General features: G+C 40.6%; 1 long non-coding RNA gene across 1 annotated transcript in view; it reads right to left on the reverse strand.

The window, feature by feature from the left end:
* The window catches only part of LOC131381006 (uncharacterized), a 151275-nt gene that overhangs the window by 65343 nt on the left and 62545 nt on the right, over positions 1-23387 (reverse strand). The gene's annotated exons all lie outside the window — the stretch shown is intronic.

Below are 23387 nucleotides of genomic sequence, written 5' to 3' on the forward strand. Positions count from 1 at the left end.
GTTTTAAGAAGAGTTTTCCCTGATTGTAGTGTGGGTGGAGACTGTGCTGGGATGTAGAAGGGCAAGTCGGGCACAAGATATCACTCAGGGGGCTGCCATGAACGTCTAGACAGGAAATGAAAAGCTTTGACTAGGGCACAGGCGATGGAATGGAGGGAATTGGATGCATTTGAGATGTATTTTGGACTTAGAAATGTTAGGACTTCATGATGAATGTGAGTAGGGAAGGCAGGATATTTCAAGGATTTCAGTATCATCATTCCATTCTCTACATCATAGCCCTAAGTGGTGGGTAATATTATTAAACACATTTTTATAGATAGATAAAGTGCACTTGAAGGTGGTGGTCTGAAGCCTTTTGTGACATGAATCCAACTATTTTCAGGACAATTTTCCTAACAACTCCTAAGTAACATCCAGAACATCTCAAACACCTTAAGCTCCTGCGACATTCACTTATTACTTATTATCAAAGCTAAACCTATGTTTGCTTATTTTCTCATTGTGACCCTCAGGGATGCCATTCTTTTCTATGCTTCATTCTCTCCCCATTCAGATTAAACGCCTTATCCCTCTTTACTGCATATATCTGTGTATAATACAAGAGTTAGCAGCATGGACTCTGGTCTCAAACTTGATTTCAATCCTGGCTCTCACATTAAGACTTAGGGCAAGTAACTTAGCCCCTTTTATCTCCAGTTACATTACTGATATAATGGGAATATTAATAGGGTATATCTCTGGAAAAGAGTTTGCAGGTTCCTCAAAAAATTAAAAATTGAGCTACCATATGATCCAGAAATCCCACTGTTGGGTATATACCCAAAAAAAAGGAAATCAGTATATCAAAGAGGTACCTGCAGTCTTAGGTTTATTGCAGCGCTGTTTACAATAGACAAGATTTGGAAGCCACCTAAGTGTCCATCAACAGATAAATGGATAAAGAAAATGTGGTACATATACACAATGGAGTACTATTCAGCCATACAAAAGATCCAGTAATTTCCAACAACATGGATAGAAGTGAAGATCATTATGTCACAGAAAGACAAATATTGCATGTTGTCACTTATTTTTGGGATCCAAAAATCAAAACAATTGAACTCATGGACATACAGAGTAGAAGGATGGTTACCAGAGGCTGGGGGGCTGGGTGAAGGTGGGAATAGTTAATGGGTACAAAAATAGTTAAAATGAATAATGAATAAGGCCTACTACTTGATAGTACAGCAGGGTGACAACAATCTATAATAACTTGAATGTACATTTGAAAATAAGAGTGTAATTAAATTGTTTGTAACTCAGGGGATAAATGCTTGAGGAGATGGATACCCCATTCTCCATGAGGTACTTATTTCATATTGCATGCCTGTATCAAAACATCTTATGTACTCCATAAATATATACACCTACTATGTATCCACAAAAACTAAAAAGAAAAAAAAAGTGTATATCTCACGTGATTGTTCTGAGGATCAAATAAGATAGTATAGGTCAATTGTTTAGTGTGGTGCCTGGCACATAGTAAACACTCAATGAATATTAGCCATCATCATCATCGAGTCATTATAATCATTTTTGTAAATAATATTTGCTCGTCTTTTTTCGTACATGACTAGATTGAACATTCGTCATGAAAATGCTTGGGCATTCATTTTGGTATCCCTGACACCTAACACAATGTCTAGAACAGCATAGGTACTCAGAATACATTTTTGAATGAATGAAAAAATAAGGACACAAAATGCTATATACTTAAGAAAGGACCAGTTATTCTTTTTTAATCCAAATATTTCAAAAATTATATAACCTAAAATTACCAGGGAGGTGAACATACATCTCCTATTCTGAAAAGCCACTGCGTATGGCAAACAGGAAATCTCATTGCATTTCTACTTTTTTTTTTTTTTTGAGACGGAGTCTCACTCTTGTTGCCCAGGCTGGAGTGCAATAGCTTGATCTCGGCTCACTGCAACCTCCGCCTCCCAAGTTCATGCGATTCTCCTGCCTCAGCCTCCTGAGTAGCTGGGATTATAGGCGTCTGCCACCACGCCCAGCTAATTTTTTGTATTTTTGTAGAAACGGGGTTTCACCATGTTGGCCAGGCTGGTCTTGAACTCCTGACCTCAGGTGATTCACCCGTCTCAGCCTCCAAAAGTGCTGGGATTACAGGCGTGAGCCACCACGCCCGGCCCTCATTTCTACTTTTAGAATGGAACTCCTGATTTCTCTTTGTGCACTGAAAAGCAGTTGCTTGGGAGGCTGTAATCTAGTGATGGGTGTCGGGGGGACGGGGCAAGTAGATAGACTGTCTTAAAAATGAAGATAAACTGTCTGTGGCATTCTCCACAAATGCAAATAAGGAAAAAGAGACTATCCTGCCATAAACATTACACTGTATGGCAAGGTCATGAACAATGGTTTTACTTATCTTTCAACAAAAGGCTATGCTTAAAAGAACATTATACTACCTGTTGAAAGTACATGTTTATCCAAACATCATTGGACAATGTCCAATTAATAAATAGGCATTTTTGAATGTTCAGCATAAGAGAATATAATATGTTTTGTCATTTCAAGCTCCTTGTTTCTAAATAGAATAGGTCCTAGCAAGGGGAGGGGGCTTTTGTTTTGCCAGATAATGTGGTGGCTAGATAGGCCAGTTTCCAGATAACATTGGAACAGAGCAGAATTGCATGACCTATCATATAGGACAGAAGGATTGGGACTGTCATACTGTGTCCGGAATTGGTGGGTTCTTGGTCTCACTGACTTCAACAATGAAGCCGCGGACCCTCGTGGTGAGTGTTACAGTTCTTAAACGCGGCGTGTCTCAAATTTGTTCCTTCTGATGTTCAGACGTGTTCAGAGTTTCTTGTTTCTGGTGGGTTTGTGCTCTCGCTGGCTTCAAGAGTGAAGCTACAGACCTTCACGGTGAGTGTTACAGCTCTTAAGGTGGCGACCCTGCAGTTGTTCATTCCACCCAGTGGGTTTGTGGTCTCCTTGGCCTCAGGAGTAAAGCTACAGACCTTCAGGATGAGTGTTAGAGCTCCTAAAGGCAGTGCGGACCCAAAGATTGAGTAGCAGCAAGATTTATTGCAAAGACCGAAAACAGAAAGCTTCCACAGCGTGGAAGGAGACCAAAGCAGGTTGCCACTGCTGGCTCGGGCAGCCTGCTTTTATTCCCTTATCTGGCCCCACCCACTTCCTGCTGATTGGTCCATTTTACAAAGAGCTGATTGGTCTGTTTTACAGAAAGCTGATTGGTCTGTTTTGATAGGGTGCCGATTGGTGTGTTTACAATCCCTGAGCTAGACACAAAAGTTCTCCAAGTCCCCACTAGATTAGCTAGACACAGAGCACTGATTGGTGCATTTACAATCCCTGACCTAAACACAAAATTTCTCCAAGTCCCCAGTAGATTAGCTAGACACAGAGCACTGACTGGTGCATTTACAAACCTTGAGCTAGACACAGAGTGCTTATTGGTGTGTTTACAAACCTTGAGCTAGACACAGAGTGCTGATTGGTGTATTTACAATCCTCTAGCTAGACATAAAAGTTTTCCAAGTCCCCACCAGATTAGCTAGATACAGAGTGCTGATTGGTGCATCCACAAACCCCAAGCTAGACACAGAGTGCTGATTGGTGTGTTTACAATCCCTTAGCTAGACATAAAGGTTTCTCCAAGTCCCCACCGGATTAGCTAGATACGAGTGCTGATTGGTGCATTTACAAACCTTGAGCTAGACACAGGGTGCTGATTGGTGTGTATACAGTCCTCCAGCTAGACATAAAAGTTCTCCAAGTCCCTGCTAAACTCAGGAGCCCAGCTGGTTTCACCCAGTGGATCCTGGATGGGAGCTGCCCGCCAGTCCCATGTGGTGTGCGCACTCCTCAGCCCTTGGGTGGTCGATGGGACCGGGTGCCTGGAGCAGGGAGCAGCGCTCGTCAGGGAGGCTCAGGCCCCATGGGAGCCCACTGTGCGGGGCTCAGGCATGGCGGGCCGCAGGTCCGGAGCCCTGCCCCGTGGGGAGGTGGCTGAGGCCCAGCAAGAATTCGAGCGGCATGGGTGGGCCGGCAGTGCTGGGGGACCCGGTGCACCCTCCACAGCTGCTGGCCCGGGTGCTAAACCCCTCACTGCCTGGGCTAGCGACACTGGCCGGCTGCTCTGAGTGCAGGGCCTGCTGAGCCGCACCAACCCAGAACTCGTGCTGGCTGGCCAGCGCTGTGCACAGCCCTGGTTCCTGCCCACACCTCTCCCTCCACACCTCCCTGCAAGCAGAGAGCTGGCTCTGGCCTCAGCTAGCCCAGAGAGGGGCTCCCACAGTTCAGCAGTGGGCCGAAGGACTCCTCAAGCCCAGCCAGAGTGGGCGCCAAGGCCGAGGAGGCACGGAGAGCGAGTGAGGGTTGCCAGCATGCTGTCACCTCTCAATATGAAGACTAAAGATAGAATAAAGAGAACAGGCAAGGCAGGGAGAGGCTCTGGAGAAGGAAGAGAGAGAATCACCACTCAGCCCCCACTATGGAAAATTTGTGGCACCACAGCAAAGTCTAAGGAAGATTTCAATTTGTTGTTGGCTGGGCCAACATAAACCCTCTGCTGGCTCTATGCAATCTCTAGTAAATTATATATTGCTCATGAGTGCTTTTGTGTGAATGGATTATTTTAGGATAAAGCAACTAACTGAAGGAAACTGGAAAAGACAGTTATTTTTTTCTCTTTTGAGAAAGTAGTAAGACACATTTTTAAATGAGAGGAAACAAGAGATTACAGGGTTTAATGCTTCCCAAGCAAAGAAAACTCTATGGGTTTCTCTATAAGGAGAAAGAAATAAGAAAGAGAAAAGAGGAGATAAAACAAGAGAGAAAAACTATATATGTGCACATTAATCATCATCACATTTGTTCTCCTTAAGATCAGTTTTTTAATCAAGCTATCTGTACTGGTAGATTACGTAGGGAAAGAAAAATCCGCATGCAAAATCAGTGAGAAATGATGAAAGAACATTGACCATCACACTGGCCTGGAACCTAGGATCCTCTCCTTTGGTGCTGGACTAACTGCAAAGGAGTTGGTTACTAAAAGAAAAAAAAAATTCTAATGGATATTGTTGTTAAAAGCATAGTTATATTAAGATACTCTGATGATATAACAATGAAGCCTTTGTGAGAATCCTGCGAGTTCCTGGATATAGGGCTAATCGTCCCATTTCTTACCCACTGGAATCCATTTTTACTGATGGGTTCATTTTTATTCTCTTGCAAATTGCTCAATGAATATTTTAAATATCCTGCCTGGGTATCTTGTTTTTAAAGCTTATTTTATGTCAAGGTGCAATTTCTCAAGTTACTTGGGATTTGGGCCCCTTCTTCCTTTCCCTTATAGTCACATCTTTTTTAGCCCCAAGGGTTTTGACATTAAAGTGACATCTAACACTCAGCAAATTAGGGTTGTCTAGTTTCACTATTAATGGTGTCTACCTCTTATGCTTCTCAAAATAGACAACACACACACATATACACATTCATGAATCAGATAATAAAGGATGCAAGTAGAGAAAATGCTCACCATTTGACCCCTACTTCTTTGAAGTAGTTAGAACATTTTACTTGCAAGTGACAGAAACTAGTTCAAGCTGCCAAACCAAAACCAAACCGAAAAAAAAAAAAAAAAAAGACTTTTGAACTACCAAGGTAGGCAAGACTGCATACAAATCAGGTTCTTCCCTGTGGCAACGCCATCTCCATAGGGGCTATTTGGAAACATATGAGGGTGCTTTGTTTATCACAACTGGGTGGGGGGTGGCATTCAGGGCAACTGCCAAGGATGTGCAGGTGGGGCAGTGGGCAAAACATCCCACCGAAGGAGGATTTTAAAAAAATTTACCCAGAATGACAGCTCTCCCTTTGAGAAATCTGAAGCAGGTGATGAAAGCATTTCACCAAGAATCTCTCTTGGTTCTGCTTTGCTTATGTGGTGATGGCTGTATTCTGAGGTGGGGTTACTGAAGGTGTTGGCAAAATAGCTACCTACAGCCTCAGGCTACCCTTTTAGCGATGTCCACAGAACAACAGTTTCTGTTTCCCATTTGCTTTAGTAGGGAATCCTGATTCCATTGAGTAGGATTGGTCCTACTTGAGTAATTTATAAACCTGGAGAGTGGAGGGATTCAGGGCTGTGGCTGGCCAGACTTGGGACACACATCTTTCTGTAGAGTCCGGGGGTAGGGGTCAGGCTTACCCAACACACAAGCCTGAGAGGGATGGAGGAAGGTCCCAGAGAGTTGAAGGGATGTTAGCAGAGAGGGGAACAGATAGCGGATGGGCAAAAACAAAACACGTCCATTGTCTTTATGGTCTAATTTCCTGAACATCTCTTCAGTCACCCCACATTTCAAGATTCCCTAATATACCAGACCCATATACCTCAAGTTTTTGTACTAGATTGCTCTCTTGTCCTCAGATGCCTTTCCTCATCTCTTTTTGTTTGTCAAACTTCTACTTACGCCTCAGGACTGAAATATCACCTCTTCTGTGGAGCTTCCTTTTTAGCTGTCCCTACTAAACTCGTACCTCCCTCCTCTGTGCACGCATAGCATTTTGTCCATGAAAAGAAGGAATTGAATTAATTAGCAAGGATAAGAAGCTGAACAATCCACATCCTTTTTGGAAATGGAAAGCAGATGATGCTGGATTAGATAAGATCAAACAACATCAAATAAACAAATGTTTATTGAGTATGTACCATGCACAAGGCTTTCCAAGCAGAACCTTGCTGATTGTGTGTGTGTGTGTGTGTGTGTGTGCACGTGTGCTTGCAGATGCTTAGAATCACAGGCTTTTATGATCTGGGTTTCTTAAACCTTATCTGGTCCAACCACTTCCTTATTCAGATCAGGTAACTGAGGCTGAAGTGGGTTTCTTTCTAGCTCTAAAAAGTGTATGATCTGAGTCATTAAAAGGAAGGAAAGGTTGGCCCAATTCTAGGCCAAAAAACCACAGCTATGTAGCTTAAACTTCCTGTTTTAAATGCCATGCCAGGATAAAATTCTTGTCTACATGGTAACAACCACTCCAGAGAGAGAATCAAAATCAACACCAACCTCTTTCTTTCCCCTGCCCCTTTCTGTCTCTCAATTTCTCTCTTTCTCTCTCACTTTTCTTTCTCCCTTTATTTCTCTGTTGCCTCTCTTTAGGAGACATAGGAAACCAAGAGGACTGAGTGGCAGGGCCAAGGCATTGGGACCATGATTCATACTTTTTTTTCTATCTTGCTGATGTGTTTATAGAAGTACACTATTTATGACTCAGTACATAGTGAAGAGACATAACAAATTTTTCTGGGAATTCAAAATATGCAAACAGAATATGTATCAAATGCATGAGAATTATGGGGACATATGTTTTAAAACAAAGGGATAAAGGTGTCTACTCTTTGTGACAAAGTCTCTTCCATGTTTATGACAATGTCTGCATAGCCATTCTCTTTTGAAGAAACCAGAATTGGCTAGAAATAGAGTTGCATGAACCCTGTCATATTCAAAATGGAAAGTAGATATTTATTTGGATTCCGGCCAGGGATACTCAGGCACAAACACGTAGAAATATTTCCATAAAATATGGTTTATGAAAAAATGCCCAGGCCCATCCTTCCCACTGCCATTGCCCCTGTTGCCTGCAATCCCAACTCTGCATTCGGGCTCTCTCCAGGTTTTATCCCACTAATCACTCTTCCACCTGCTTCCTGGTGCCTTTAGATCTTTTTTTCAACATATTATATCCAGGTTCAAAAATGGCCTTATAAAATGTCATCCTGCCTCCCCAGCCTAGCATCAGGGTTTTCTTCCTTGACTCAGACCATCCATACACTGTTCAAGCATGTTTGATGTGTATGTAGCATGTGTGTGGCACTGCTCCAGGGATCAGGTCACTAAACTGAACAAGAATGGGCATATATTCCAGTGGAAGTACCTAACAATAAACAAGTAAACAGGCAAGTGAAGAAAATGAAATTAGGTAATGTGATAAGAAGTGCCCAGGGGCAGTGTAACAACCTGAGGATATCTGGCAAAGGTCACTCTCAGGAAGTGATATTGAGACCTGACTAATAGAAAGGAGGTAATTTCTGGGGACATCTGAGGATGATTTCTCCAAGCAGAAGGAGAAGCAAAGGCAAATTTCCAGAGTTGTGGAAGAATTAAATATGTTTGAAGAATAAAAATGTAAAAAAAGGTGATATGATGGAGGGCAGTTAGTAAGCTAAAGAGGTAAGCAAGAAGTCTAATCATGACATATCTTAAAACCACAGAAAAAGGAAGTGTTGGTTTTATTGGAGGACCATAGAAAGTTATGATCCACTTTTCAATCTGAGAGGAACATGATTGCCATTTTTAAAGAGTTTACTTTGGCCTTTCTGTGGACAATAAACTGAATGGTATCCTCACATTCACATATTCACACCATGGTGTAATTCTCTCTCCTTGAGAGTTGACTGGACCTACTGACTCACTTCTAATGAACTGAAAACAGCAAATAAACGAGATATCTCTTCTGATATTAGGTTGTGAAAAGACTTTGGCTTTCATCTCTCTCTTTTTCTTTTTCTTTTTTTTTTATTATACTTTAGGTTTTAGGGTACATGTGCACAACGTGCAGGTTTGTTACATATGTATCCATGTGCCATGTTGATTTCCTGCACCCATTAACTCGTCATCTAGCATTAGGTATATCTCCTAATGCTGTCCCTCCCCCCTCCCCCAACCCCACAACAGTCCCCGGAGTGTGATGTTCCCCTTCCTGTGTCCATGAGTTCTCATTGTTCTTTTTCTTATTCTCTTTTCCTCTCCTGGTCTTTCTCTTCCTTTGCTCTGTCATACATGCACATATGGCAGGTTTCATGTTGTGAGCTGCCCTATGGAAAGGCTCACCTAACAAAGAAAAAAATGTCCTTTCCTAACAGCTGTCTATAATCACTGCCCACAGCCATGTGAGTGAGCTTGGAAGTTTTATTAGTTGGCTCGGGCTGCCATAACAAAATATCACACACTGAATAGCTTAAACAACAGAAATTTATTTTCTCTGGAGACTAGAAGTCCAAGGTCAAGGTGTTGCCAGGGTTAGTTTCTCCTGGGGCCTCTCTCCTTGGCTTACAGACATCTGCTTCTTACTATGTTCTCACATGGCCTTTCCTCAGTGCACGTGAGCCTCTCCTGTCTTTCCCTCTTCTTATAAAGGCACCAGTCATAGTGAATTAGGACCCCACCCTGTGGCCTCATTTGACCTTAATTACCTCTTTAAATGCCCTATCTCTAAATACAGTAACATTCTGAAGTATTATAGGTTAGGGCTTTAACATACGCATTTTGGGGACACAATTTGTCCCATATCAAAAGCAGATCCTCCCTTAATTGAGCCTGAAGATAACTACCATTACAGTGACACTTCAATTTCCAGCCTTGTGAGAGACCCGGAGTCAGAGCTGCTCCACCAAGCCATGTCTAGTTACTACCCCACAGAAATATGTGACATAGAAATTAGGTATTGTTTAAGCAGCTAAGTTTGGAGGTAATGTTTTACACAGAGGTAGATAACTAATAACAGATATTGGTATCAGGAGTGGGATGCACTTTAAAAATATCTAAATATGTGAAGTTGGCTTCAGAAACAGGCAGAAGGTAGAGACTGAAAGGATTTTGAAGAACATGTTACAGAAATCCTAAATTGCTTGCACTAACAGATTGTTAGTGCAAATATAGACTTTGAAGATGTTTCCAGTGAGGGTTCAAAAGGAAAAGAGGAACATGTTATTAAAAACTAGAGGAAAGGCAATCCTTGTTTCTTTGTTATATAGTGGCGGAAAGCTTAGTAACACTGTCACCTGAAGTTATGTGGAAAGCAGATGTTTGTAATGAACTTTCTGATTTAGCTAATAAGCTTTCCAAACAAAGTGTTCAAGGTATTGCCTGATTTTATTTTGCTATTTAAAGTAAAAGGTGAGAGGAGAGAGATAAATTGAGGAAATAACTATTAAACTTAAAGGAGCCCGGACTGGATGGTTTAAAAATTATTAGCTTTTTCAGACACCAAAAGATGCCAAAATTAATACACAGCTTCCAAGCAAAGTTCAGAACCATAGCACTGCCAGGAAAATGTAATCTACAGGTAAGGCTAAAGGTGAGACTGTCAGGCTTATCATTAGGATGTCTGAAAGATCAAGTGTGGCACCTCAAAGTATCCATCACATAAAAAGCCATTTGAAGAGATCGAGGTTGCACATCACAGAGCCTCTCAACTTGACACAGGGCAGGCGGGCTGCAAAATTGGGGCTTAGCCTGACAGGGTTCTTGGCTTTGCCCAGGAAAGAATTCATGGGTGAGTTGGTGGTGTTAGACAGCAACTTTTACAGAAGCAGCTGTGCACAGCAGCAGTGGAGGTACTAATCCTAGCAGAGCAGGGCTACCACATAGGTAGTATGCCTAGGGTAGCAGCTCAGAGGCAGTTCTGCAATCATATTTATACCCACTTTTAAGTATATGCAAATTAAGGGCAGAGTATGCAGAAATTTCTAGTAAAAGGGTGGTAACTTCTGGGTCATTGGGTCATTGCCATGGAAAGGAGCAGTAACTTCTGGGTGTTGCCATGGCAATGGTAAACTGAAATGGCACTGGTGGGCATGTCTTACAGAGAGCTGCTTTTGCCTCTTCCTTGTTTTAGCTAGTCCTCAATCTGGTCCAGTATCTGAGCCCTGCCTCCAGAGTTGAGTACCACCTCCTACCTCAAACTGAGCTACAGGGTCTCTAGGAAGCCTAAGGGCATTGCGCCCCAGCCATCTCACCAAGAGCCCAAGATAGGAAAAAAAATATGGATCTTAATAAGATTTGTGGGTGTGGCTTTTGTCTAATGAAGAAAATATCAATGATATTTGCAGGATGCCAATTGTTTTTGATAAAACACTATAAATACTGTCAGCTTGAACTGAAAGGATATTGCCAGTACAAAATCAAAAAGTGTTTCTTGGATTCCCCATTAGTTTCCTGGCAGGAAGCAGGCTGATAAAACTACTTTGTTTCAAGTATGTGCTAACTTTGGCAAAAAAGGAAGGGTGGCTGGGAACAGGGAGGTTAAGAGTCCAGAGAATAGAGATGAAAGCCATAGATAATCATTCCCAGAGATTGAGAGTTAATTAACAAACTATGACCATTTGCCCGATTAGATATCATAATTCCTCCTCTGTATTACCTGTTTTTCCCCTTTGTGAAAAGAGGGTTTATGGTGGCTATTCCTTGTTCATTTCACCATTATCTGTTGGCTGTGTGGGGACAGATAACCTTACAGACTGAGAAGAACTGTACCTGAAGAGATGTACTTACTGAACAATACCTGAAGGAGTCTCAGACATAAATGAACCTGACCCAAATGAGATTCTAGACTCTGAGCTAGTGCTGCAATGGAGTAAGAGTTTAGGGCACCTTGAGAGGCAATATTTTGCATTTGGGAGGGACACGAATCACTGAGAGGCAGAGAGCAGTCTTCTGCAGGCAGCCTCTAAGATGGTTCCCAATGATTCATACCTCCTGGCTTTTATGCCCTTGTGTAATCTCATCCTGTTGAATAAGGACAGGATCTAGTGCCTTACTTGTTGTAAATGGAATATAGTGAAAGTAATGGATGTCATTTAGTAAAAAAATATCGTGAGTTCTGTGTTGCTTTCTCTTTCTCTTTCAATATAAATCTCTCTCCCTTCCACCAAAAACTCTAAGGGCAGGGAGAAGCAAGTTGCCACACTGTAGCTAGCTCTAAGGAGAGGTCCACTGGGCAAGGAAGTGATGTCTCCAACCACCTACTGTCAGAGAGAAACTGAGCCTTCCCACAGCTGTTGAGAGAGTAGAAAGTGCATCCTTCCCTATTTGAGATTTGGGACGGCTGCAGCCCTGGAGAATATCTTGATTGCATTCTTTTGAGAGATGCTGGGTCATAAGTGCTTAATTAAGGCAGGACCGGATGCCTTTTTTCTTTTTGTTTGAGACAGGGTCTCGCTCTGTCACCCAGGCTGGAGTGCAGTGGCGCGATCTCAGCTCACTGCAAGCTCTGCCTCCCAGGTTCACGCCATTCTCCTGCCTCAGCCTCCCAAGTAACTGGGACTACAGGCACCTGCCACCATGCCCGGCTAATTTTTTTTTTTGTATTTTTAGTAGAGATGGGGTTTGACCATGTTAGCCAGGATGGTCTCGATCTCCTGACCTCCTGATCCGCCCGATTGGCCTCCCAAAGTGATGGGATTACAGGTGTGAGCCTCCGCACCCGGCCCAGGGCTGGATTCTTGATCTATGGAATTTATGAGATATTAAGTGCTTAAGTCTGTACATTGTTAAGTAATTTGTTATACAACAACAGATAACTAATGTAGACTGTAACAAGAATAGGAGTGGAAGCCGAAAGACCTGTTAGGAGGCTGTAATTCACCCACTATCAAACATTCCAAACGTATGTGTCGAATCAGTTATGGAACAACGTAAGATGTTCTCTAGGCTCTGCTCTTTTTCTCAAACAGTCTGTTTGATGTGGATAACTCTTTTGCCCAGTTTTGTGTAATACACACTCTACAAAATTTAGGTCTCATGATTCATCTTCCGCTAGCCTTTTTCAACTTCTATATATAATAATAGAGATATTCAACCTCTACAATACCATAAATCAAGGTATTTCTATATATTCAGTTGTACTTGTGTCTATATCCTGCCAAATTTTGAGCCCCTAACATCTGGCACCCTGTCTTACCCAATTTTGTATCCTCTCAACACGTGTAACAGAGCCAATTACAGAACAAGTATTTCTGTTACAATTTTGGTAATTTTAACATCTGTGTAATCTCCAGTGATGTCCCCTCTTACATTACTGATATTGCTAATAAATGTTGTCTCATTTTCTCTTTATTAATGTAGCTGAAATTTTATAGATTTTATCAATCTTTTAATGCCAAAATACTTTGGTTTATTGTTATTTTTTCTCTTGCTTATACATTTCTATTTCATTGGGTTCCACTATTTTTTCTTTTTTTTCCCCTCATTATTTGAGAATAACTTGCTCTTTTTTTTCTGTACTCTTAAGGTGAAGCTTAGAACATTGGTTTTAGATCTTTTTTATCATATAATATAAACACTTTAAGCTATTAATTTCCTCTAAGCATTGTGAGAAGTCCAACTCCAGGCTAAAACCCTACATATGATTCTTCGGGCCTGAACACTGGCAATTGCAAAGGCTTCAACTGACACACCTCACAGGGAACAGTTACCATCCCCACAGCAGTCTTGGTACACAGTCAGTGCACTGCAGTTTCTGAGGACAGTTGCAGTCCAGAACTCAAGCCCTCTGGGCCCAGTCATACTCATACACATCGTGGTATTATCTTAGCCCAGGTGCCTCCATTCAGAAACCTTCTTACCATGGGGTTTCAGCTGAGATGCTTTTAGTCACCTGTACTGAGACTTATCAGGGAGACTTGACTAAGACATTTTTTCCCCCTGATTCAGTCTTTTACAGTACTAATTTTTCTTCCTATCCTTCTCCTCATATCCCAGGTCTATAGAATGGCAGGGAACTTTTGTTCAGAGCTCCTTGGCATTGAGACAATTTCCCTTGCCTGCACTTCATGTCACCTGACCCTTGACTAATGCCATTCCAAAGGGCAAAATGGAACAGTGGGGACCTAGCACCTCCTTAAATTTTGGCCCCTTGCTTATATTATAATACATCACAGTAAGAGTGAAACTGCCTTTATTGTCACATAGGACTCATGTTTATGGTTTCTTCTGAATAAACATAGAAATTGACCCTCCTAATCTTAAAACTTGAGAAATTTACATTTGACTTATCTGGGTTCCTTTCTTAGGAAACCAACCATAAGCCCTGCCAAGTAGTATCAAAGAGCTGAAACTCACCAGATCACGGCATCTGGACAATGAGACGTCAGACCCCTCACCCATCATTACTGCCTAACTAACCACCTGTTGTCTGTTTACCAACTCCCCTTTATTTACATCCCTAATTCCTGTTTTCCCACACATAGTTACATTTATTCCCTGTTATATATGCCCCTAATTTTAGTTGGGTGAGGATACAGATTTGAGACTAATCTCCCATTCTCTTTGGTGCAGCACCTAAATAAAGCCTTCTTCTCTGGCAATACTCAGTGTCTCAGTGATTGGCTTTCTATGCAGCAAGTGGGAGGACCTAGACCGAACACTAGGCATTTCAGTAAGAAGTACCCAAAGGCTTGATGACTCCTTCATTTGGACTCATTGTCCTAACTGACCTCCTAAACATCTGGCAGGTTTGACACACTGCTTTAGCTGAATTCACGATTTTTAAGTTTTGTGTTTTTACTATCATTTAGTTCAAAACATATTCTAATCTCTCTGATTTTTAGGTCTTACTTTTTTTTAAAGGAAATATGATAATCTTTGCTTATCTGCTTTAAATATTTGCCCCAATTGATATTACTGAATTTTAGTATATTTGTTTTCTGATGTCCACCAAATTTTAATTGTCTTTTACCTCTCTTTCTGCATTAGATTTAGTATTAATAGTATTTCATTACATCTCTACTATTGGAGATAAAATATTTTTCTCATATATTAGAGCTTGCTCTAAGATTTACAAAGCATGGTTAAATTATCACTCTCTATCTTCAGAGACTTCTATAAACTTAACAGACAATGCAAGGACCTTACAACAATAAGTTTCCATTTTCTTTGTCCATCTTTTGTGCTACTTTCTCCACAAATTTTATTTTTATATATTCTATGAGTCCAATGATGTAATAAATTTTGCTTCAAGTAGTCTAGTCTTTCATATGAAAGTCTTTAAAGGAGAAAACAAAACATATATTTACCATTTCTTTGCACTCTTCTTTCCACTGTATAGATTCAAAGTTCTAACTGAGACACTTTTCCTTCATCATCATGAATAACTCCTTTTAACATTTCTTGTAACATTCACACTGCTTTTGACAATTCTTTCAGGTTTATTTATCAGAAGAAGTCTTTATTTCAACCTTTCTTTCTTTCTTTTTTTTTTTTTTTTCGAGATGGAATCTTGCTCTGTCACCTAGGCTGCAATACAGTGGCGCAGTCTTGGCTTACTGCAACCTCCGCCTCCCAGGTTCAAATGATTCTCCTGCCTCAGCCTCCCGAGTAGTTGGAACTACAGGCACGTGCCATTGTGCCCGGCTAACTTTATGTATTTTTAGTAGAGATGGGATTTCACTGTGTTAGCCAGGATGGTCTTGATCTCCTGACCTCATGATCCGCCTGCCTTGGCCTCCCAAAGTGCTGGGATTACAGCCGTGAGCCACTGCACCTGGACAGAACCTTTCTTTGAAAGATATTTTCACCGAGTATAATAAAATTTCATGTTAACTTAATTTTTCCCTTCTCTTTTCCCCTTCTTTGCTTCTTCTTTCTCCTTCTTCTACTTCTTTCAGCATTGAAAAAATGCAACTCCATTGTGTCCTTTCTTTCACCTTTCTCTTTCTTTCTTTCCTTCCTTCCTTCTTTTTCTTCTTTCCTTCCTCTTTCTTTCTTCTTTTTCTTGTCTTTCTCTCTCTTTTCTTTCTTTCTCTCTTCTTTCTTTTCTTATTCTCTCTCTCCCCCTTCCTTCCTTCTTCTTTCTTTCTTTTTTTTTAACTGACAAGGCATCTGTAGAATATCTTAAACTCATTTCCCTGTATGCAAAGTGTGTTTTTTCTCTCTGGCTGCTTTTTAAGACTTTTTCTTCATCACCAATTTGTAAAATTCTAATTACTATATGCCTTTATGTGATTTTATTTGGGGTTATACTATTTAGTATTTGTTGAATTTCTTGGGTCTCTGACTTTATAATTTTCATCAAATCTGGAAAAATTCTGCCCATGATTTCTTCAGATTTTCTTCCTAATCCCCCTTCCTTAGCTGGGATGACGGTTAACACATTAGATTGATTTTTACTCTCATACAGGTTATAATGGCAAAATTACTTTATTTAAGTGTTTTTTCTTTCTGTGATTCCAGTCGAAGAATACTTTCAATTTTCTGTATTTAGTTCAGTCACTTTCATCTACACTGACTGATATTCTATTAATTCCAGAGAGTTGTTTTTTTTTCAAAAGTTCAGATAATTTTGTTTCATCTTGAGAATTTCCATTTGGTTCTGTCTGAAGCCTATGATTATGCTTAATTTTCATCCATAAGCATATTTATAAGAGCTGCTTTAAAACCTTTGTGTGCTAATGCCATCTTCTCTTCTATTTTCACGTATTTGGTCATATTTTTCTGCTTTGTTTTGTATCTAATAACTTTATTGCTAAATATTTAAAAATTGCTGTATTTTTTGTCTTCCTTTCAAGAGTGTTAAAGTTTATCTGGTAAGATCATTTAGTGACACGTAGATCAAATGGATTCTGTTGAAACTTGGTTAGACTATTTTTTTCATCAGGCAGGTCGAGAGACTCTTTACTATGGGGCAAGTTTAGCCAAGTAATAAGTTACAAACCTTTTGTGGTCTTTAGCAAATATCTTCGGTGTTGAAATGGTTGCTCCACTCTGGCTATCTGAATTCCAGTCTTTCAGTTATTTTCACTGGGTTTGTTGTTTTCATCAAGAAGTTGAGCTGGAAACATACATTTGAGAATCCTTCTAACCTGGGTTTATAATCATGTAAACCAGTTTTAAATGTTTTTACTGTATCCCATTTGTGAAAACTGTTAGTGTAAACATCTATTTTCTAATCATTAAAATGGGAATGATACTAACAATAGCTGAATTTTTTTTTTTACCATTTACAATGTGTCAGTTTCTGTTCTAAGTGCTTTACATACATTCACTCATTCAATATTTACAGTGATTTTAAGAGTGTGTTAGTTTCTGGGGGCCACTATAAAATTAGCACAAACTGGGTGGCTTATAAACAGGAGTTTATTCTCTCTTCATTCTGGAGGCCAGAAGACGAAAATCAAGATGTCGACAGGGGCATGCTCCCTCAGCAGGCACTCGGGGAGAGCTCATCCCTTGCCTCTTCTAACTTTTGCTAGCTGTCAGCATTCTTTGGCACATGACCCTATGACCACCTCACTCTAATCTCTGCCTCTGTGATCACAATGCCTCCTCCTCTCTTCTTGTCTGTCTCAAATCTCTCTCAGCAATTCTCTTATAAGGACACTTCAGTATCTGGGTTTTTATCTCAAGATTCAGCTCCCCTTTCAATGGAGTTAGTTCCCATCATATATCACTGAGACCGGCACTCTTACATATGCCATTGTTGGCAGCACTGCCGGCTATTGTACCTTTCACAATGCTCTGTAATTGTTGGTGCCTCTCTCCTGGTACCAAACTCAACTGCAGTGCGGAGGACTGGATACCAACCCAACTATTTGCTACTTGGGTCAGTTTTATCTGTTACTTAAGACTCTCCAATCTTGAGATAAAAACCAGGATTTTATCTCAAGATTCTTAATTACATTAGCAAAGACCCTTTTCCCAAATAATGTAACATCCATAGGTTCCAGGAATTTGATATGGACATATATTTTTGGGGGTTCGTGGAGGCACCATTCAACCTGCCACAGTGAGTAAACTACTAGTGTTATTAGCCCTTCTTTTCCAAGATCATACAGCCAGGATTCCAACCAGGAAGCCTGGTTTCAGAGTCCCTGAACTTAAACTCTTCATGATGTTGGCTATGTTATAGACTCATTGTCAGGGTTAAAGCTCATTCTATAACGCACCAAACATTGTGCCTGACACATAGTGGAGCCACAAAACTTGTAACTCTTATTGTTATGAATACATATTTTATTGTTCAAAGTTAGGATGACTATTTGATTACAGTGTGGTATTCAGTTTGCGCGGTGGAATTCCTAATCAAGTTCAGACTGATCAGTAAGCCGAAGTCCTTGCTTACTTCAGTGAATCCTCCAGTCAACACAACTTCCAATTAAAGATTTATTTCTCACTATTAAATTAAGACCCCTGTGCTGAGAGAACAGAAATTTAAAGCCAGAGATACAGGATAGCCTCCGGGACGGCATGAAAAGAATTCTAACTTAGGGCTTCCTTGCTTACTTTTTGGAGACACAGATGAGCTGGCACAATAAATATTTAATATGACATGATGTTAGTTTATACCAATTAGGAGTTGCAGGGTCAAATAGCAAGGAGTGAGTGACTAGCTCTCCTCTAGACCAATGTGAGTTAAAATAGTTATGTCTTTAGCGTCCTTATTTTATAGGGTTTAGAAACCTTGGGGAAAGAACATTTAAAGTAAACATTTACAGCTATTATCTTTGCAGCTCTACACTGAGCATTCTCAAGCGATGCTACACACACACACACACACACACACACACACACACACACACCCCTAAAGGACAGGCTGTTCTATATCTGGCTGCTTTTGGAAAATGTTTCCCCTTGGCTATGTCAGTGCTCTATGAGGTATTGCTCACTGTAGATATGCATTAGCTATTTATTTCTTGGCCTATTCAATTTGTTGGAATATGGAGGGACTTGAAAACTTTAGAAACTCTATCCATCTGTGCAATTTGTGTCATTATTTTCCAAACTGTGGTACTTGCTACCTCAGTACCACAAACATCTGTAGGCTAGGGACCAGCAGCTCCCCTTTCAATGGAGTTAGTTCCCATCATATATCACTGAGACTGGCACTCTTATCTATGCCACTGTTGGCAGCACTGCTGGCTATTGTACCTTTCACAATGCTCTGTAATTGTTGGTTCCTCTCTCCTGGTACCAAACTCAACTGCAGTGCAGAGGACTGGATACCAATCCAACTATTTGCTACTTGGGTCAGTTTTATCTGTTACTTAAGACTCTCCAATCTTTATCCATAACTTAGCAATACTACTAACAATATCGGCTCTGTCGAATTCATACAGCTGTTGGAAGGGTTATGAGAAAATAATTTACTTTATAAACTGTAAAGCTCTGTGTAGTGAATTATTATGTTATTTGCTTGAGAAAGACATTGAATTAATGAAATTCCTTTGTTCTGACAAGTTTTCCTTGCAAACAAACAAATAAACCAAAAGAAACAAAAAATAGAAACAATAAAAACCAGAAGACAAAAAAATCAGGATACTCCAAAAAAATAGAAAATGCCACAAAAATAATCTAATCACCCAATAAAACTGCATGAAGGAATGTCTCTTTTCCTGGTCTTTCTATCCTTATGTTTATAATTCCTTTAACAGATGAGCACACTTTACTCTTTACTTTCTAATTATTTACCTTTCCTAGGGATTCTTACTTTACTAAACTGCCATATTCTCTGAAAAAGGTGGCCTTTGGCCTACATTCAGACTGAAATATAAGAATAGGTTTTCAAGGTAATGGAGAGGACAAAGTTTGTTGGTTTAACTCAGGGATTGACAAAATAATCCATGCGCTAAAAGTGTTTTTACATATTTTTAAATAGTTGAAAAAAATCTAAGGAATAATAACATTTTGTGATACTTGAATGTTATATGAAATTTGAATTTCAGTGCCAATAAATGAAGGTCTGTTGTAACACACTCACACACTTTCATTTGCCTTTGTCTATGGCTGCCTTCAGGCCACAGGGCAAAGTTAGCAGTTGTGAGAGATACTCTACGTCCTTCAAAGCTGAAAATATTTTTTACTTTCTGGTCCTTCATAGACAAAATTTGGGCAAACTCATTTCTTTTCTCCCTTCAGCCCATATATTGATCATTTATTTAGTTCTAAGCTGGTAATAGTGAGTTGAGTAAGACATGGATGCTGTCCTCAAGAAGCTCATATCCATTAGCAGGAAAAGATAAGAAATCAGAACTTTTAAAAGATTACACCCAGGCTGTGAAGAGGTAGAGGCAGAAAGGAGTTTGTGTGGCCACATTCCCAGCTCAGGCAAATCGAGGTCAACCCAGTGGCCACTGTGGCAGCCTGTCTACCTGCCTATGCACTTATACCTTCCTCTGCCCTGCTTTTTCCCAGCGCACCTTCCTCTAGACACTAGGTTTGGCTCCATTATCGAGGCCAATGACTTCTAGAGCTATTTTTTGTGCATTAGGGACAATGTGTGAAAGAAACATCTGGGGAAGGCCACCCCACTTTCTTACAGATGGGAGCTCCCTCCTTCTGAATTTGGAGGCGACTTCCTGGAGTCGTCTCCCATCCGTGGAGTTCTTGCAGAAGCTGGTTTGAAAGTGGCTGTTGGAGATACCACAACAGGCAGCCCTGTGACCGGAAGCTCTCCTCCTTGTGTGCACCTGTATTTGTGGTCCTGGAGGAGACCACCTCAGGAGTATCTTCTGCCTCTTCCTCAGAAGCTTTTCTTTTTTTTTTTTTTTTTTTTTTTGAGACGGAGTCTCGCTGTGTCCCCCAGGTTGGAGTGCAGTGGCGCGATCTTAGCTCACTGCAAGCTCCGCCTCCTGGGTTCACGCCATTCTCCTGCCTCAGCCTCCCGAGTAGCTACAGGCGCCCGCCAACACGCCCGGCTAATTTTTTGTATTTTTAGTAGAAACGGGGTTTCACCGAGTTAGCCAAGATGGTCTCGATCTCCTGACCTCGTGATCCGCCCGTCTCGGCCTCCCAAAGTGCTGGGATTACAGGCGTGAGCCACCGCGCCCGGCCCCTCAGAAGCTTTTCTATCAGCCTGTCCCATGAGGTTTCCATCCTCAGTCTTCGTGCCCCAGGGGAGTCAGTTGTCAGCTGCTTCCCTGCTACTCTACATGAAGATGCCACGGAACTTAGACACAGGGCTAGGATTAGGATAAGGGAGGTGAGGCTCTTGTCTCAGACACAATATGGGAGGCACCAAAAACTCAATAATCAACACAAGTAAGATTTGAATGCAAAATTTAAAAAATCAAAATCAATGCAAATATCCATAATGAATAGAAGGTGGGATCAATAACACTGCTGGGCAAAGCTGTGTTTGAGTTTGAGGCAAAAGTTGAGATGCAGAAAAAGGAAGAGTTAAGTTCCAGCTGAAAACTTTCTTCTTTAAATTATTAATTCTGGGGAAATCCACAGATGGAGAAGTCATTCTTGAAGCTGTGACCATGTGGAGTTTCAGAAAGAGCACTCAAATTTGAATGAGATAACAGGGTTCATAGTTTTGGCCCTGTCATGCCTTACCGTGTGACTTCAGAAGTCACAACCATTCCCAGGGCCTCAGTTTCCCCATTGCAAATGAAAGAGGATGGGTGAAATGATTTAGATTTACTTTAGCTATGGGATGTTCTGTGTGCACATCTTTCTATAATGTACTAGCATGCAAGACTCATGTGGGTCCTCCTCCTGGATCCAGCCAAGGTGTGATGATGGATATTGCACAACCTTCTCCAAAACAGCGCTCTTGTTTGTGGAGTCTGGAAACTGCCTGGAAGTCATTTCAGTGACTTCGACATGAGCTCACCAATTCCAGACAAGCAGTTTCTGTAAGCGTGTAGTCTGCATTGACTGTGAGGTGCTGGTAGAGGGATTGGCCATTGAGCAGCTGAAAGGTTGACCAAAGTTTCCCAACGGGGATCATCACTCCACTAAAATATTAAAGGCATTGTGTACAAAATACTTGCAACATCCTGTTACAGTCCGAAATCCACACCCTACACCCAGCTGGCAAGCCTTAGCCCATTCAAAGAAGTGGGTTTAAAGACAGATTTTGGATTTTATGACTGGCATATGTTGAAACAGGATACAATAGCCTTCAATGAGCTTTCTAGGGGCTAAGTTTTAATCACAGATAAAAATACTCAATGGGGCAAATACAGACAAATACAGACAAATGATACCTTTTTTTTTTTTTTTTACCTAAGAACATTGAATTTACTATATGAAAATTATGTTTTCAGATCTACCTTCCTCTTCTGAATTCAAGTTTCTCAAGAGCAAAAAATGAATGTAACTAATTTCTGTAACCTAGTTGCTTATCACAATGCCTGGTATGAAATTATATATATATTATCCGAGATGCATTTAAACTCATGTAATCACAGAGGAAGGACCTTGGAAACCAAATGGTTTACGCAATATCTATATTATAAACCAGGAACCAGAAGCTGAGTTTTCAAAGCAATTTAGTGGAAGAAATGAAGCTTGAGAACAACGTATTTTGCTTTTTACTTCTAAGTCCTGACGTGAGTAAACAGACAATAAAAATCACCTGGCCCTAGATGGAAAATTTCCTTCATCTGGAGACTGAACTGAAGATGGGTATACCTTTTGAAATATTCAGAAATATACAGGCTGGGAATACTTTGCTTTTAAATTAAATATGCATGATCTTCTAGAAAAACAAATAAACCCACATGTTTAGACAGACAAATAAGCAAGGGAGAGTCCCAATACACTCCCATGCATCAGGGTGACCTTAGGCAAATGATCAAACCTCCCTGGGTCTGCTACTTATTCAACAAAATGGGAAGCATCATCCTCAGTAATTTATAACTCTGAGATTGCACATTTATAAAATTTAGTATGAAGTGGCTCTAAGGGTCAGCAAGTAATATGGTTCATTTTGAAATATGAATCCTTAGGAGGGAGAAAATGAGCAATGTGTCAAAATGCTTAATGTTTTCTCATTCTAAAGGCTTCTGACCTCTTGAAGCTGTCTTCCAGGACCAACAGGAGGAGGGAGTGAGCGGCCATAGGAGTTTGAGGCTGCTGCATTAGCCGCACAGTGTTGTGGGCGGGTGGAGCGGGCAGCATACCTTTCTGCCTTTGTCTTCTAATCTTCCAATCTCTCCATTCTGGTTTGGGCAATTCATAATTTTAATTTTACCTTATCTTTCCTCTCCTTTTGGGCGGATAGCTTCAACTTTGGAATAGTAAATGGTAAACTTTGCTTTTAGATCTTGCTTCCAAACTCAGATCTGTCCTGTGTAACCCTGGGAAGATCATCTACATTATTTGAACCTTGGTTTTGTTATTCATAAACTGGAGAAATTCTGTACTTTAGTATAGATTAATGATTTAATTTTGCATTAAAATGTCTAACCCATAGTGGATGATTAACGAATACTAACTTACTGTTAAAAGCATTCCTCCTTCCTATTAAAAGAGTTTTCAGTTTAGGATTATCACTCGGGTTTGGGTTTGTTTACTTGAAAATGGCTTTTTGTCTCTCCCATTCTTAAGTATGTACATTTATTCATCTCAATCCTTATTTTTCTTGACTTTCAGCCTGTATAATTATTGGTTAATTTCAAAGGAGTTACTTTGCTGGATACATCCTTGAATGAGAGGTATGCAGAAGATTTGGCTGATGCCAACTTTTTTCTACCTGTTGCTTATAATTAGGGATCTATTAGGGATGCTTGTTTGGAAGGCAACGTTGCGTGGGTGTGTTTTATCTTGTATGTAATAGAAAAA

Source organism: Hylobates moloch, unplaced genomic scaffold, assembly GCF_009828535.3.
Source record: "Hylobates moloch isolate HMO894 unplaced genomic scaffold, HMol_V3 SCAFFOLD_13, whole genome shotgun sequence".
NCBI classification, from domain to species: Eukaryota; Metazoa; Chordata; class Mammalia; order Primates; family Hylobatidae; genus Hylobates; species Hylobates moloch.